Genomic DNA, 13,945 nt, shown 5'->3' on the forward strand with positions numbered 1-13,945 from the left:
GAAATGCCGTCGTGTTTTGTGAAATGCCTTCGTGAAATGCCTTCATGACATGCCGCTGTGGTTCGTCAAATGAATTTGTGAAATGCCGTCCTGTTTCCTAAAATGCCTTCATAAAACGCGGTAAATGTTGTCTTTTCTCCTGAAATGCCGTCGTGTTTTGTGAAATGCTGTACTGTTTCATCAAATGCTGCACTGGTTCATGAAATGCCTTCTTAAAATGCCGTCATGTTTGATGAAATCAATTCGTGAAATGCCGTCGTGTTTCTCGAAATGCCGTCGCAAAATACCGTTCTGTTCCTTGAATGAATTTGTGAAATACCATCATGTTTCGATAAATGCTGTCTTTTCTACTAAAATGCCGTCATGTTTCTTCAAATGCCTCCGTAAAATGCGTAGTGTTTTGTGAAATAAATTCGTGAAAGGCTCTGGAACCGCTTCGTCTGACCCGTCACCTAGGGCCTGTTTGCCTTTGGAGACCCCTCCAGGGGCAAAAAGCCCCGAACAACATTGCTCCTTGGATCATTCAAGTACTCAAATCCCTCCACTACAATACGGTGGCGGTTGAAGGAGGGGAGAAAAATAAATAAATTCATGAAAGGCCACGCGTTTCCTCAAATGATTTTGTGAAATGCCATCATGTTTCGATAAATGCTGTCTTTTCTACTGAAATGCCGCCCTGTTTCCTAAAATGCCTTCATAAAATGCGGTAAATATTGTCTTTTCTCCTTAAATGCCGACGTGTTTTGTGAAATGCTGTACTGTTTCATCAAATGTTGCACTGGTTCATGAAATGCCTTCATAAAAGGCCGTCATGTTTGATGAAATCATTTCGTGAAATGCCGTCGTGTTTCTCGAAATGCCGTCGCAAAATGCCGTTCTGTTCCTTGAAATGAATTTGTGAAATACCATCATGTTTCGATAAATGCTGTCTTTTCTACTAAAATGTCGTCATGTTTCTTCAAATGCTTTGTGAAATGCCGTCCTGTTTCCTGAAATGCCTCCGTAAAATGCGTAGTGTTTCGTGAAATAAATCCGTGAAAGGCTCTGGAACTGCTTCGTCTGACCCGTCACCTAGGGCCTGTTTGCCTTGGGAGACCCCTCCAGGAGCAAAAAGCCCCAGACAACATTGCTCCTAGGATCATTCGAGTACTTAAATCCCTCCACCACAATAAGGTGGCTGTTGCAGGAGGGGAGAAAAATAAACAAATTCATGAAATTCCGCTGTGGTTCATCAAATGAATTTGTGAAATGCTGTTGTGTTCCTTGAAATGAATTTGAGAAATGCCATCATGTTTCAATAAATGCTTTCTTTTCTACTGAAATGCCGTTGTGTTTCGTGAAATGCCTTCGTAAAATGCTGTTGTTTTTTTTTATTACTCTGTGAAATGCCTTCCTGAAATGCTATCGTCTTAACTGAAAAAAATTGTGAAATTCCGTTGTGTTTCGTTTATTGCCGTACTGTTCTGTCAAATTCCAAACTGTTTCATCAAATGTCATACTCCTTCGTGGAATGACTTCATAAAATGCGCCATGTTTCATAAAAGAAGTTTTTTTTGAAATGCCGTCCTGTTTCGTGAAATAAATTTGTCAAATAACATTTTGTTTCATTAAATGAAATTTTCAAATGCCCCTTTTTGCTGAAATGCTGTCGTGTTTCCTGAAAAAAATTCATGAAGAGCTGTTATGTTTCACTAATGCTGTACTGTTTTGTGAAATAAAAATCGTGCAGTACTGTCATTGTCCATGAAATAAATTTTTGAAATGCCGCTGTTTCCTGAAATGAATTTGTGAAATGCAGTCGTGTTCTCTCAAATGCCTACATGAAATGCTGTCATGTTTCATGAAATAAAATTTTAAATGCTGTCTTGCGTCGTCAAATGCCGAACTGTTTTTAGAAATGCTGTCGTTTGTCATCAAATGAATTTTTCAAATGCCATTCCGTTTCCTGAAATGCTGTCATGTTTCATTAAATTAATTTCATGACGTTTGTATCAGCTTACCTCATGTTTTGTGTATTATCCACAGTAGTTGTTTTAGCAGTTGAGTCTGGTAGTTGAGTTGAAGAGTCAAGTCAAAGTTGTTCAGAACTATTCCTACTATTCTAATTTCTGTCTCCAGCTTCCTGCTTCCTGCTTTCTTTACAATTTGCAGTCAGTGGAGTTTGTGATGGCTTTGTAACAGCATGAAATGTCTGTAGAACAATACCAGCAATAATAGTACTGGGGAAATTAGTAACAAAAGGACCCAAATTGAACTTAATTTAAAAATGATCAAGAACATAAACTGCTTTTCTCTTTTGTTTAACTAATCCCATGAAAAGACCAACACAAAAACACATCAGTGATCCAGATTATTGTATTGGGTGACATGCTCATCATCATGATTGTGGGCGCTGTGATTTATTTTTAGTCAATCCTGCATACACCACCTAACTGCCATTGCATAAAACTCATTTTTCCACCAAATACGTATTAATATGACTAGAAATTACTCCCAAAAAGTGAACTATTTACTCATTGTGCTGCCCTCTATGGGCAAGCTTTGTAATATCAATGTTTTTTGGGGTTTGACTTTGTGTTTGACTTTGAGTGTTTTGACCCTTTCGGGGTACCATAGTTCAGTCAGCAATAAGTAGTCACACAGAAGTGTAGTGAGCTGGTTGCTTATAAGTTGTAGTTTGAAGTCATTTCTAAGAGTGATGGAAATATATGCCAGTAAGTATCCAGTCATATGCTGTTGTTATTTCAACTGTAGTCTCACCGTTAATTATTCGCGATGGCGATGCTAATACGATTAGCCCGTTAATGGGAATTTCTATTGTATGCTAGCATCAAGCTAGCGGACTTTCTGTTAACTTGTTTATATGTGTTATGCATCTGTTTAGGAATGAGTAGGCTTGGGGCTGTATAGCCACAGACAGTAGAGATTGATTAACTCATTGTTGCATTTTGTCTTTGGATAGGATTTGTTGACTGTCAGGAAAGTGTAGTGAAATGTTGGATATTGTGAAATGTGTTTTGTGTCATGTTGTTGGTTTTTGTGAAATGTGTTTCGTGAAATGAATTTGTGAAATGCCATCATGCTTCCTTAAATTAATTTCACGACGTTTGTATCAGCTTACCTCGTGTTTTGTGTATTATCCACAGTAGTTGTTTTAGCAGTTGAGTCTGATAGTTGAGTTGAATATCTCTATTATGTCTTCACTGAATTTAAGATGAAGCATTCTGTCAAGCTATAAAGTTTATAACTGTGATAACAAAGATCAAAGCGCATTGCTCCAGTCTGTCTGTAAGAATGAAATTGTTTTCACGCTCTTTTTCAACTCAATGTAGAATTTCTCTAAATTTTTCAAGAGACACTCTAGTACCTTGACCAGGATTTGAACCCCAGGTTAAAGTCAGTAGTGTTAACCAATGAGCTACTGGTCAGAGTAGACATAACAAGGCCGATCGGTCCATAATAAAGTCAAAGTTGTCCAGAACTATTACCACTATTCAAATTTCTGTCTCCAAATCCTGTTTTGTTTTTGTTTTTTTTTTACAATTAGCAGTCAGTGGAGTTTGTGATGACTTTATAACAGCATGAAATGTCTGAATAAAACCTGAACAATACCAGTGTAGCAGTATGAGCATTGTGTTTAGTTTTCCCTTTCGTTTTTTGTTTGTTGGTTACCATGGTTACCACAGTTACCCTGGTTCCGGCTCCTCATTTCCGGCCGCATAAAAGCCGTAGCCTGCCTACCTTTTTGTCCTCTCTGTGCTCCCATCGCCACTAGTGTTGCTTCCTGTCGTTCAATTGTAATCTCACCGTTAATTACTTAATTACGTATTGGCGATGCTAATACGATTAGCCCGTTAATGGGAATTTCCATTATATGTTAGCATGAAGCTAGCGGACTTTCTCTTAACTTTGTTTATATGTGTTATACATCCGTTTAAAATGCAGACTAAGTCATATTTTCTTTGTTTTTACAGTTTTACAGTGCCTTTGTGTGTGAGGTCATAAATAAATCAATAAGAAACGGTCTTTTGTGTCACAAGGAACTGTTTAGCCTGTCTGCCAAACTAGACACAATCGTTCAGGGAGGGCAGAAAACTCATGTTTGAGTACTATTTGCCAAAACTACAGTGTCCAGCTGTTTTTGAAAATTACTGAGCCTTTTTAGAAAAATAAAATTGTGATTGAAGATTTAGATAGTCAGAAGGAATGAGTAGGCTTGGGGCTGAATAGCCACAGACAGTAGAGATGAATTAACTCATTGTTGCTTTTTGTCTTTTGATAGGATTTGTTGACAGTCAGGAAAGTGTAGTGAAATGTTGGATATTGTGAAATGTTTTATATTGTGAAATGTGTTTTGTGTCATGTTGTTAGTCTTTGTGAAATGTGTTTCATGAAATGAATTAATGAAATGCCCTCATGCTTCATCAAATTAATTTCATGACGTTTGTATCAGCTTACCTCGTGTTTTGTGTATTATCCACAGTCGTTGTTTCAGCAGTTGAGTCTGGTAGTTGAGTTGAATATCTCTAGTATGTCTTCACTGAGTTTAAGATGAAGGATTCTGTGAAGCTATAAAGTTTATAACTGTGATGTCATCAAAGCCAATGGTGCATCAAGGCAGTCATTTGAATCATAACAAAGATCAAAGCACATTGCTCCAGTCTGTAAGAATGAAATTGTTTACTTTCAAATATGCTCTGAGTTTACCTAGCTCTTTTTGAACTTAATGTGGAATTTCTCTAAATTTCTGAAGAAACACTCTTATGCCATGACCAGGAATTGAACCCCAGGTTAAAGTCAGTTGTGTTAACCACTGAGCTGCTTGTCAGAGTAGACATAACAAGGCCAATCTGTCCATAATAAAGTCAAAGTTGTCCAGAACTATTACCACTATTCAAATTTCTGTCTCCAGCTTCCTGTTTTTTTTGTTTTGTTTTGTTTTGTTTTTGCAATTAGCAGTCAGTGGAGTTTGTGATGACTTTGTAACAGCATGAAATGTCTGTTGAACAAAACCTAAACAATACCATTGTAGCAGTATGAGCATTCTGTTTAGTTTTCCCTTTCATTTTTGTTTGTTGGTTACCATGGTTACCATGGTTACCCTGGTTTCCGGTTCCTCATTGCCGGCCTCATAAAAGCCGTAGCCCCTTCTAAATATCAAAATCACCATTATAATCCTGTTTTGCTTGAATTTTGTAGTGTGTTTAACCTGAAAGATACATGGCGGAACAATAATCCAAATTCCCAGAGCTACACATGGTTTAAACCTGATGGCTCAGCCAAATTAAGAATTGACTTTTGGTTGGTCTCTGATAATAGGCCTGGACTACAATCGACTCCACAATCTCTTCCGCACCTCTAACTGACCATTGCATGGTCAAACATTGCATGGTTTTGTATCTACAAACACTTGTTTTAAAAAAGGTTATTGGAAATTATATTCAACTCTTCTAAATAACGAACGTTTCTGTCAAGAAATAATTGCAACAATTGATTATATAACTAAAGATTCTAACTTTACATCTTATAAAGACCAATGGGAATACCTGAAATATAAAATACGCCAAATCTCAATTTCATATAGTAAATTATTAAACAGGGATAATAAGAAAAAAGAGAAATCATTAAGGAAATAAACTGCATCTATAATGAACCTCTTTAACTGACAAGGACAAACAAAAATGTATACTTTTACAATCAGCATTAGATAATATTTACATCTCTAAAGCCAAAGGTGCATATATTAGGTCAAGGGCAAAGTGGATGGAGGAGGGAGAGAAGAGCTCAGCGTACTTTTGTAGACTGGAAAAAAAAGAGACAAGAGCGGAATACAATAAAAACGCTAATGATAGATTACCAAGAATGTACCGACCCTAAATTAATCTCAAAGGAAATCTTCCAATTCTACAGTATGTTATACTCCTCCTCTTACTCATCCTCAGAGGCTGAAACTTTCTTTGAGCATGTTAAGGAATGGAGACCCCAGAATTGATGAATGCTTTAAAAGCATCTGTGAGACAGACATCAATATGGGTGAAGTGGAAAAAGCCATGAAGAGCTTAGCTTTAGATAAATCTCCAGGCTCAGACGGCTTAACTAGCAATTTTTATAGACATTTCTGGCAGTACATTAAAGACCTTATGTTTAACATGTTAAAAGAAATTTCTGAATCCCAAACTCTTTCAACTACTATGAAACAAGGAATAATCACTCTCATCCCTAAACCTTGCAAAGATCCCAAACTAATTGACAATCTCAGACCCATAACCCTGCTCAATAATGATTATAAAATTTTAACTCATATCTATGCAAATAGGCTTAAATCTGGGATTACACAAATTATATCAGATACACAATCAGGATTTATAAAAGGGCGATCAATTCATAATAATATTCGGCTCATTCTTGACTTACTGGAATAAAATCATTCCAATTAATTTTAATCATTTTTAAAGCCTTCGACACAGTTGAGCATAATTTTATCTTTCATGTCTTAGAACTTCTTGGTTTTGGAGGAAAAATTCATTAGTATGGTTAAACTATTCTATAAAGATGCTAATAGCACAATTTTATTACCACAAGGGACGTGCCCTAGATTTTCAATTAATAAAGGAATAAAGCAAGGATGTCCAGTTTCTCCTCTCTTATTTATCGCAGCAGCAGAAATGCTCTCAATTCTTATAAAAAACACAGACTTTGAGAAGTTGACAGTGTTAGGTAAAAAACTGACAATTAGCCAACTGGCATACAACCATATTTATGAAGAATAGTGACCAAATACCCAAAGTCCTCCAAACAATCCAATTCTTCTCTAAGGCTTCTGGATTAAAACTAAACATTAATAAATGCGAACTGCTATCAATTCATGTTTCTCCTTTAGCAGCAATTCACAATATCCCTGTCAAATCTACTGTCAAGTATCTTGGTATACATATCAGATATATCTAAAGATATAAACACTTAGATAATCTTAACATTTGGAATACATTAAAAAAAATGCAAGTCATATTTGAATCTCTGGTCCCAAAGAGACATCTCTATTCTTGGCAGAATTTTCCTCACAAAAATGGAATGTCGGCCTATTCACTATCACTCTTCAAAAGTGCAATAAAATCTATAAACCAGGCTAATTTTAATTACATTTGGAAAATGAAAACACACTACATTAAAAAAGGAATCATAATTAAAGACTATGACGAAGGAGACGTAAAAGCCATCGATACAGAAAGTATTAATGCCACTATTAAAATTAACTAGTTGACTATTAATTTTGAGTATTTTTGTTCAAAATTTAATTTAAATAATAGACGTCTATATAACAACATTATCAAAGCAATCCCACAATCTCTAATCATAATGTCCTTTAATCTGTTACAAAGTGATGTAAACCCAACTCTCCCTTCGCTTTTGGTGGGTGGACACAATATTTCTTATCCAAACTCCCTAATATTGCAATCAGACAAGCTTTTATTTAAGAATTGCCTCCATATTCCTCGAACAGAAATTCAATCCTATGTTTCTTCTCCAAAGAAGAAGCTGTGAAACTGCGAGCTAAATTTTTCAAATTCCCTATTCCACCAAAGGCTAAGGAAGTCCACTTCAAGACTGTAAATGAAATATACCGCTCTGCTGAGTTCCTCAGACACCGCTTTGGAATTGACCACAACTGTTCATTCTGTGACACTCATATTGAAACAACAAACCATTTATTCTATGAATGTATTATTTCCTGAGCCTTTTGGGATGACTTGATTTATTGGCTATCTCCTAAATTCTCCAACCTCTCTAGTCTTTCCATAGAAAATGTTTTATTTGGTTTACCAGTGAAGAACACGATGCATGAAATGGCCATCAACACTATCATCATCCAAGGAAAATTCTTTATACATGAAAACAAATTCAGAAAAAGCCAAAACCAAATTTCTATGTTTTCCATAAAGAGCTCTGTCACTATTTCTCATCATTGAAATGCATGGAAAGAAATAATGCAAGAAAACTGTACAGTCTAGTTGAAGACCTTAACCTGAAAGAGAATCCCTCGATCTATACCCCTATGTATCTATCTCTTTTATTTTTTTCTTCCTTCTTTCTTTTCTTATGTTTATATCCTACCTTACCCTCTGTATGTTTGTAATTTTAATTTAACTAATGATGTACTCTGTCATATTGTACACTGCCTCACTAATTGTTTACAGTTTTGTCAATGAAAAAAAAAAAAGCCGTAGCCTGCCTACCTACCTTTTCGTCCTCTCTGTGCTCCCATCGTCACTCGTGTTGCTTCCGGGTCCGGTCGCGGACAGGTATGGCTGCGTCTTGCTCTGCCTTGTTGGTCACTGTGCTCGTTATTATGCTCAGGCATTTGTGTTGCGTTTTGGGACGAGCGTTGTGCGCTGCCCCGTGTTCCCCTGTGTGCTGTTGTGATCATTGGCAGTGGTAAGTGTCATTTCTCCCTGCATTGTCATTGTTGCTGCTAGACAACTAATGCTAGTATGGTCACAGGTGAAGGCTGGCGGCTGCTCGGCGTCCTCTCATCTCTTCTCCTCTTGCAAGTGCACTGCTACTAGAAAGGTATGCATAATGCTACATGCCATCATCAATTTTAGTGCACTGAAGAAATACTAATAGTGTTTCCTTTTTAGGTGTGACTAACCACCTCGTTGGCCCGCTGCTGCTTTGGTGGGGCTAATTGCTGCTGCTTTGGTGGGGGTAATTGCTGCTGCTTTGTGGGGCTAGTTGCTGCTGCCTTGTGGCTAACCGCTCCGTTGTGCTTGTTCTGCCTTGATTCCACTGCTGTCGCCGCTCTCTGCTGTTGCTGCCAGCACTCCTATGCATGTGATGTGATGACTTTGTAACAGCATGAAATGTCTGTTGAACAAAACCTGAACAACACCAGTGTAGCAGTATAAGTATTCTGTTTAGTTTTCCGTTTCGTTTTTGTTTGTTGGTTACCATGGTTACCATGGTTACCCTGGTTTCCGGCTCCTCATTTCCCGCCGTATAAAAGCCGGAGCCTGCCTACCTTTTCGTCCTCCCTGTGCTCCCATCGTCACTCGTGTTGCTTCCCCCTGTTGTTTATTTGATATTGCAATCTCACCGTTAATTAATCGCGATGGCGATGCTAATACGATTAGCCCGTTAATGGGAATTTCCATTATATGCTAGCATTAAGCTAGCGGACTTTCCGTTAACTTTTCAGTTGCTGTAGGCCAGTGGTGGCAGTGGTGGTGTCCCTTTTGTTGTTTGTTGCTGTCATTTCCACTCTGAGGACAGGAGGCCTGGAACCAGGCTAGAATCAGCCTTTTTGAACAAATGGCAAGATTCATGATCAAGGACAGTTTCTCATATGCTCCAATCCTTGACACAGCAGGTGTGACCTGCCTGACATCCACTGCAACTATTTCATTTTTAATAGCAATGCTACTGTTATTATTAGATCATTAGTGCCGTGCTATGTTCATATACTATCTGCTGTTAATATGTTAATACATCACATACATAAATATATCACATAGGCATATACCATGCCATATGTACTTTGTATACCTATAAATCTATTACAGCTGTCAAAACTGTGATTTCTGTCCAACCCTGAACCTCTCTCTGTATCTCTATATCTCTCTCTGTCTCTCTCACCCACCCGCCCACCCGGTTGAAGCAGATGGTCACCCACCCAGAGCCTGGTTCTTCTCGAGGTTTCTGCCTCCTAAAAGGAAGTTTTTCCTCGGCACTGTCGCCAAGTGCTTGCTCATGAGGGAATTGTAGATGAAGAGAAATGGTACAAGAAATGGGGTGTCAATATTTCAGAGTCAACCAATTTTAACCTAGATAGAGTATTCACAACTCTATGGTGAGTAAACCCACTCTAAGAGTTGAGTTAAAAGTCAGTGTAAAGTTTTGCAGAGTGATGATTACGCTTCTGTCTGTGTAACATTGTGACTGCTGAGCCATCACATGCAGCGGGAGTTGACTGGACTGGTGCCACAGTCAGGCCAGTAACTTTAATATTCCCGTGTCCACAACACCGTTTAATTATTGTTTTTCGACTAAACGCGGTTTTATAATTTCATAGATATAGTTTTCATAGACGCTCTGTTGAATGACACTGTCACTGCCACAAGGACTGCTGGAGTATAATGTCCGTTTACAGCGGGCAGTGAGCCGCTGTCGCCGAAGTTAAGTCTCTTCTCGTGCTACGATTTTCATAATTGAGCTAACTGTGGCAGTGAGCTCTCAAATTAGCAGTTTATCTGATATCCCCCTGTTAACTTTGTGGGAAACTTAAGATGAAGGTTATGGAACAATATAAGCACATTAATAGGCTTAATGACCTAACATTCGATGCCTTCATGAAAGAAGGTTAGTGAGTACATCAGGATAGAACAATATCACAACTTTTTACTTGGTTGATACACCTAATTCATCATAAAACCATTCCTTCTGAATGATCTGAGTTGGTCATTGCTTCTGCTATGCCTTAAAATGGATGGGAATGACCTATTGACTTAAGTTTCAACACAATTATTATGATTTCTGTAATACCCTTTTTCTTCCTTTACTTCAGCGCGCCTAAAATTTAACATTCCAGAAAGCAGGCAGCCAGATATGAAGGTGCTGGACCAATCTGAGACAGAAATTGACAGAGGTCTTTGAAGAAAAGTGAAGGAGTCATCAGGAACCCTCCAGTCATGTTGATCAACAAAGAACTTGGTAATCACTGACCATTCTCATATGTGTTCGTGTTAACTTAAAGGCTGGGATGGGAGTTATGTCAGTTACATTTAATATGCTTCTGTTTTGTTTGTTTTCCCTAATGCACAGATGCTTCTCTATCATCATCATCATCATCATGCTGAGCATCATCTGAAGAAACTATTATTCTGAACTTCACGATGTGTGACCCTCCTGATGAAGCAGCTGCTGCTGAAGGAAGTGAACCTAAAAGGCTGTGCCACATAAAGAACGAGGCAAAAGCGGTGGGTAGTGGACATTGTTGTTAAGTCTAATCTGGATTTTGTTCCATTTTATGGGAAGTGTTTTTATGTTATCATTTTCCACTCGGACATATGGTTTAAAAATTTTTGAGTGCATGTTTTTTTTTTTCCATTTAAGTTGATTGAAAAAAGGGGATAGTTGCTCTGTTTCCATATCTGGAACACCCATATTCATAACATGGATATGTAAGTAAAAGGGTTATTACAACATTTAGCACATAATTGCCCTTAGAAATGTTAATAGCATAGTCAGTCTGTGTTTATTTAATTACGTTGGAACGGTTCAGGATACCTTGCATCACAGTTGAAGACCATTCAAAGGAAAGCTGCAGAGAAAAGAGGTCCCTCTGTCAACAGATCTCCCAACAATAAGTTTACTTATCATCTACATATGATATTGATGGATTTTGTAGGCAGGGATCAATAAAATTGTGTTTTGTCTTAAGGTGGCGGGCCAGGCCATGGTCAACCTAGACCCCTTACCGCTGACGGAGTGTTATCTGATGAGGAGGTGGAAGCAGCTATTGCTGTTGTGACACACACAAGAGAACAGCAGATGTGTTCACAGTCTTCCCGAGATTTCTAGACACACCGGGACTGGTAAGACATCTTCATTAGCTGAATCACAGAAACATATACTCATGTGCTACGGGCACTGGCTGCAGATGCCTGTTAACAGTTGTATCTGTGTCTGTGAAAACGAGTCACCATTTGCGGAACATGGCTGCTTCGGTCGAGTTCTCACACACATTTTGATATTCGAACCATGAGACAACATAATACAGAGACACTTGAGCCACCGAAATCTTAATGTTTCTTTGCCTGTATTACTAAATGCATCGCCACCATCACATTTTACAAACAGTGAGGGTTTTCCTTGTTTTTTTTGGGGGGGGGGTTTGAGACCAAGGTAGCAAAGGCCTGTGTGTATGCGTGTGTGTGTGTGTATAGCTGTAGTGTCAGACATTGTACCAAAGGGCTAAAACACAGAAACAAATTAATTTAAGTTCACAAATGTAGGAACATCAGTGGGCATCAGAAATGCAACGTCTCTCATCACTCCTTTCTATGCACTATATTTTTGCTAGAACAAGACTTCAGACTGCTGTTTGGGGAAGCCACAGCCAACAAATTCTTGGAGAAGTGGCCCACCAGTCTCAAGACAAAAGTGATAACAGAAAGCCGAGGACTGGTACCTACCACAGAGCTGCTGGATTTCAGGCGCAACGCTGAGTCAACTGCTGTGGTTGAGAATGTAATTGTAATTGTTGTAATTGTGCCAATTTAATGTACATGAGACATAAATATTTCAGATTTTATATATCTTATATTATTATATCTTACACTGTGTTTTATTATATCTTGTAACAGGCACAACAACACATTTCACTGCGACTTGTTTGATGTATATGTATTGTATTGTGTATATGACAAATAAGTCTTATCTCATCTTTATGCTAACCTGACGTTTGTTGGTCTGTAGGGTGGGACAGCGACATGTCTGCCATCTTGCTGCATCTCCTGCCACCATCCGCACAGGGAAGGAAGAGGCCAGGGAAGATGTCAGCACGTCAGGCTGTGGAGCACCTCATCAGATCAGATACATACATCAGAAAGTATGTTAAACAGCTGTTTAAAATAATTGTCATCACCTCAGTTTCATGCCCAGTGTTTGGTTGTCAGAGGTTGGTCTCTAAATATTTCTGTTGAATGTGTGGTTGTAGGCTGGGACCAGTGTACAACAGCACCTTGATAACGTCAGTCAAAGCAGCCAACCCTACCTCCTCGCTCAGGGGCCTGCAAGAAGCAGCATTCACACCTTCTTTCCTGTGAATTGATAAGTATGCATTTCCATGTAAGGCAGCAGGTTTCCAAATGAGATTGTTTGTCTGTATGAGTTTGTTAATGGCAGTTTGTGCTCATATGTAGTGAGTCCGTACTATTTCATCAAACTATCAAATTCAGTATGTATACATCTGTCATATGTTACCACCCCTCAAAAATGCCTGCCCCATTCTTGACACCCATAAATATTTTTCTAGATTCGCCCCTGCATTTAGACATATTCACTTATATTTACATTATTAGGAAAACGTCACAGGCACTAGCAAATAAGTATGTAGCACTTTTATTCATGCACATGAAAATGAATTACTTCATTCTTGGCTGGATGCCTCTTCCCGGTAAACAGGTGGTCATTTTCTCACCTGAACTTTATCAGCCTTTCCCTGTTCATTGAGACATATTTCAGAGGTGTCGGTAAAGGGAAACCTACAAGCCACGAAACACATGATTTCACTCAGATAGCATGCAGAGCATGTGACGAGAGGCCGATGTGCTTGCTTTATATATCAGTGACAGTTCTGTAAACGTGACGTGGAAGCGTGAAGGCTTGTAATCATAACGTCACAGTTTCCTCCACCTGAAGTTTGATAAATAACAGAGTGCTGTAGTCTAGGTAATAAGCTATGTTACACATTGGGATGTGGATGAAATAAATTTAACTGAAACATACATGTCTTGTACTGTTGCTCTTTGGAGAATGTAACGTTAAGTTAGGCACCTCTGAATGACAGCCGTTGACAGGAAGGATTGAGGAACGAGGAAACGACAAGAGAATTGTGATGCACCCCTGGATGAATGAGAATCTTCACGGACAGCCTGCTTGAAGATGATTAACAGCTGGTTGAAAAGCAGCTCTCTCCATCAGGGAATCGCACCCCAGCCTTCCGTGTGGCAAACGGAGACACTGTCCACTATACTAACAAGAACAATTTCTTCACGGATAATTCATAAACTGTATTTGGTGACTTCATGAAACAAATCATCTTTAATATTAAAACTGCCAAAGACAATCACTACCGGGTCTAGGTTTGTCCTCTCCACACATTACCATCAGTGAGCTTGTGTTGTTTGTCTTGCACATTGGGCTGCCGTCGATTGCAAACACCGCA

General features: G+C 38.6%; 1 long non-coding RNA gene across 2 annotated transcripts; it reads left to right on the forward strand.

Annotated features, from left to right (window-relative positions):
• Window positions 1-9,645: 9,645 nt before the first annotated feature.
• Window positions 9,646-13,791, forward strand: LOC121622191. Of its 2 annotated transcripts, XR_006007679.1 has the most exons (7): window positions 9,646-10,707; window positions 10,819-10,973; window positions 11,438-11,591; window positions 12,080-12,246; window positions 12,475-12,607; window positions 12,716-12,832; window positions 13,568-13,791. It is a non-coding gene; the product is annotated as an uncharacterized LOC121622191 (long non-coding RNA). The 2 variants fall into 2 exon arrangements; XR_006007678.1 differs by having other exon boundaries at window positions 12,716-13,791.
• Window positions 13,792-13,945: the final 154 nt, after the last annotated feature.

The sequence above is a fragment of the Chelmon rostratus genome, chromosome 18 (genome assembly GCF_017976325.1).
Source record: "Chelmon rostratus isolate fCheRos1 chromosome 18, fCheRos1.pri, whole genome shotgun sequence".
Taxonomy (NCBI): domain Eukaryota; kingdom Metazoa; phylum Chordata; class Actinopteri; order Chaetodontiformes; family Chaetodontidae; genus Chelmon; species Chelmon rostratus.